Below are 4,673 nucleotides of genomic sequence, written 5' to 3'. Positions count from 1 at the left end.
TGATTTCGCTGCGGGGGTCGCGAGGTTCGTACTGGCGCGCTCAGTCGTCGCGCACTGCAGCCTGTTGCGGCAGAACTTGCATCTGTTCTTTGCGTGTTTTTTCATCATGAATTTTCGTATTGTGGATCTTTTCGTGCTTTGTGCTTGTGGAATTCGAGTGTTTGTTTAAGGCTTTTTCTAATTTACGTGCGCTTCGATTTTATTCGCGATGATTTCTCTCGAATTCAGGAGCCTTTTGTGACCGGTGGATGCATTCATGGTTACGCGGCGATGCATCGCGTTGGTGTTATGCATTTTTATTAATTTTCCGTGGATCTGCGGGTTTTCCCTGCAGCTGTGTCAAGATCGGTTGTTATCTTTAATTATTCCTTATCCCGTAGTATCGATGATTTGTTGTTAAAGTGCATTCTTGCATTGGTTTTAGTATTTATACTTTGGCGCAGGCGCAGTATGCGCGGCGTTCGAACGCGACGGTTTCGGTGGCTTGGCTTATAGCTGAACGCGATTGTAATAGGCACGTATTGTATCGTTCGCTATATTCCGTGCTCGCTCTCGCTTGGTAAACGGACGGGGCGCTATATTGTAGGCGCACCGGACGTTACAAACCGTGTTTTCCGTTTATCAATATTATGTTCAAGACTACAATATTTTACACGGATTGCAGAAAATAGGTTAATTTTTTGTATTTCCAATTCTGATCAATTTTACCAATGTAAATATATTTCAAGTGTAATAAGCTACAATATTTATTTCGCTAATAAATTTGCACGTTTTTCAACAAGCAGTACAGATGGCACAGTGTAACACGGTAAATCATTACATTCTTTCCTTGTTGTTTGCCAATATTAAACAAAAAAGGTAAAATTCACTGTGTTACACTATAGGTTCGGAGACTCCGAACGGCGCGCTTACCAGGCCATTCCCACTCCCCGCGGCTCATGCGCCGAGCTAATGGGCGTACGCTTAGCGTAGTAGTAGGCCGGGCGGACGCGCGTATTCGGTAATCTTTGGAGACTAATATCTCGTTAACTATTACGAAAATTGTAAAATGGTAGAGGACTTTCAATCTCAGTTTAGTTCGCTCTACATTTCCACGAACTCCGTCAGTAGAATTATCAGATACCCTGTATACCGTGTATATTTATCAATAAAAATCATATGTATATCTACGTTAATCTGTATCGCATATATATGTATGCAGTTGCAGAAGCAAATAATTTTTTAATAGCAATATGATTCCTTTTATCAATTGCTGCTGCGGCTGACTCAAAGGATTCAAGTTTTGACTAGTCGAAGTAGAAAGCACTTATTACTTAAAAACATACAAATATAATATTTGCCAAGATAATAAGTTAAAGATTAGCCATAAGGATCTATCTTCGATCATATTGGCTTTTTTTTACTTATTTTACCTTATAATTAATACAATGCTATATGGATAGATAAAATAATTAAAGAAAGGCCAATCATGAGACATGGTATTATATTATTAGAGGAAAGGCCCCTATTATGAGATACCGAGTTCATTTTGGGTAAATGCTAGAAGTCTATAGACAGAATTTAAAAAAATAATATGTCATTTTGAAGGGAATTTAATAAGCTTTAAGATAACGTTATATAAAATTTAATTTAAATTCCATTTTTTTTTAAATTAAAAAAATGTAAAAAGTGAGGAAATCGCAAAGTCAAAAAATTGTGCTCCTAATATAAGATGCCCCGAGAAATCGATAGTAAAACGCAAAGTATATCAGTATTGCAATTAAAAAACTTTATTTAATGCTTCTAAAATACAAACAAACACAGCCAGTGTGCGCAAAAAGTGAGAATGCAATAGATTGTACCTAGAAGTTTTCAGGTAGTTAGAATCAAGCATCGCAGAAATAGGCACTCGACGTTCATTCTGGTTGTCTTTTTTATTATTATACAATAATATTTATACTTTAGCAACGATTTTCACTATAACACAGGAGCATGGATTATTTCATATTAGAAATACCCTGGGTATTTCATATTATGATTTCCACACCTTATGGTTTTACGATCATCAAATCTATCTTCTGTAATTAAACAATTCGACATGTCCCGTATTTTTCTATTAGTACGACCTTACTTTATCACTACAAGAAGAATTTATTGCCAAATATTTATTTATTAAATAATAAACAAGGTTTAAAGGCTCATCTCAATGAAACTTGAAGACATCCAAATTCTAAAATCTTGTTTTAAAATGACTACAGGCATGATCTAATAATGAATTTTCTATTAAATAGTTTTCAATCCAAGAGCAATAAATTCATGGTGGAACCAATAGATAGCGTTTATTAGTTTAGCAGAAACGCCGCTATCTCATATTAGGCGCCTATCTCATAATAGGGGGCTTTCCTCTACGAAAATATACTTGACGGGAGCCGTTACCGCGTCTCCTGATATGATCGAGAATAGATCTTGATGGCTAATCTTCCAGTTATATGTATAAACTGCACACTAATTACTGTTAGCCCAACTTGAAATGCAATCGGTATTTATGAACTAAAGCTAGAATAATAATATCACAAATTAAATGATCATCAATTTAATAATAATGTTAGTAACCACCTTACTACTTTAAAACACTGCAGAGATATTTATTAAGAAAAATATTACCCTTGTGTGTGTGATGGGATAATGTTTTTTTTTTATAGGTTCCAAATGATCAGTCTTGCTGGAACAAAAGAGTTAATAATTAAAATAATAATTTTATTTCATCCCAGATAGCAAGTTGCCTGTAGATTGCTGTCAATTTGTTTGAAACTGCTTTGCTTAAGTTGCTTTCAATGTTTAAGAAAGCGGTTTCTGATTTTGCCTATTAAATTACCGACTTTTATTGCCACTAACTCTTATGAGCAACTTGATGCCAGTAATCTGGTGGCATTTTAACCGAACAAGCTTTCCATGAAGGCAATGTAATCGAAGCCCTCAATAAGCGTAACAATTTTAGCGTGATAACATTTTAAAATATAATCAGGAGATTTTGTTTACTCGGTGAACATTTGAAAAAAAGTATTTTGCTTTTATCTTGGGGCTCATTTTGAAAGATTATTTTATTAGAAATAAACACACTAACACAGCTGAAAAATCTTTTATTCTATTCTATGTCATTTTTAAAAATCGAGAAATTTAAAACGACGTATCCTTCTGGTGGTGGTACCGCGTACCTATTGATAATGTTCCATTTCCATTCAGTTGACAGAAATGTGGACTAAATATTTTACGAAAACGATTTCCAACAAACTGTAACAACATTTATGGCAATATGTTGGCTATAGCATTTCTGCTCATTTGCGCAAACCGATGTACGCTAAATCCCTTTAGATTGCCTTAAATAAAATTTATTAATGCCCTGATGACAGCAACATGATGGCAACTGAAGAGATAGGACCCCGCACAAAATCATAGGATTTTGGCCCTCGGTGAAATTGGCTGAAATTTTAGTATGTTATAGTTCTTGACTTACTGATCAAAAGTGTCCATAAACACAAAGCTTGAAAATGACTAGTTTTTGTTATAGTCGTTTAAAGTTTTATTTTATTAATGCCTCAAAAGCAAGTTTCTGTATTAAATCAAGAGATTTTAGATAACAATATGTGCCATCCACTCTCACTACTCTCACTCCAACCCCAACCCCATCCCCACTCCATCCTCACCCTTACTCCCATACGCCTGCGCGCGCATTTTTATATGAAAAAGATGCATAAAAATCGAAGTTTCGTATGTGTGTGCGTGCGCGCGCGTACGTGTGTGTTTGTGTATGTATCAATGGTACATTTATGATTTTAGTTTTTCGTCCGTTCTCAGAATTATTCAGAATGAACGACGTGGACGTGACAGGCGTTTCATTCCTTTGGGTTACTTGATTTTCATGAGTCCCATTGCCGCATATGAATGTAAACAAAGCGAAGAGAAAAAGAACTTTCTATCCTATGTTGCTATCGCACTTTAGACAGCACTCGATATTTTTTTGTACATGGAGCTTCACATGCCGAAATAAACATTCGGGTCGTGATAATCAAGTACTTCGTACATGAAAGGTAAATGGACTCAAACATTTCAAATGATACGAGTGAGAGAAATCATAAAAATCTGGCAAAATCTAAGTACATAGTAATAATGCGCTCGCGGGCGTATGTGTATGGGAATAGAGGTGGGGAGGGAGTGGGGATGGGGGTGGGGTTGGGAGTGAGAGTGGTGAGAGTGGATGGCATATTGTTATCTAAAATCACTTGTTTATTACAGAAACTTGCTTTTGAGGCATTAATAAAATAAAACTTTAAATGACTATAACAAAAAAACTAGTCATTTTCAAATTTTGTGTCTATGGACACTTTTGATCAGTGAGTCAAAAACTATAACATACTGAAATTTCAGCCAATTTCACTGAAGACCAAAATCCTATGATTTTGCGCGGGGTCCTTTGTGCTAACCACCTATTTATTTTCTTATGCCGTTCTGTTATCTAGGATATTTTATTTTTATCATAACGCAAGTCAGATGAAGATAAAAATTTTGTAATGTTAAATATACAGGGTAATTCAGAAAAACCCCGTGTCCTTGCACAGACGTATTCCTGGCTGAATTCTAAGATGATATTTCCTTTACGAAAATTTTATCCGACGCTTAATTTTTAAGCTATTAAA

The sequence above is a fragment of the Trachymyrmex cornetzi genome, unplaced genomic scaffold (assembly GCF_001594075.2).
Source record: "Trachymyrmex cornetzi isolate Tcor2-1 unplaced genomic scaffold, Tcor1.1 scaffold1027, whole genome shotgun sequence".
In the NCBI taxonomy this organism is placed as follows: Eukaryota; Metazoa; Arthropoda; class Insecta; order Hymenoptera; family Formicidae; genus Trachymyrmex; species Trachymyrmex cornetzi.
This window is presented reverse-complemented; position numbering follows the sequence as displayed.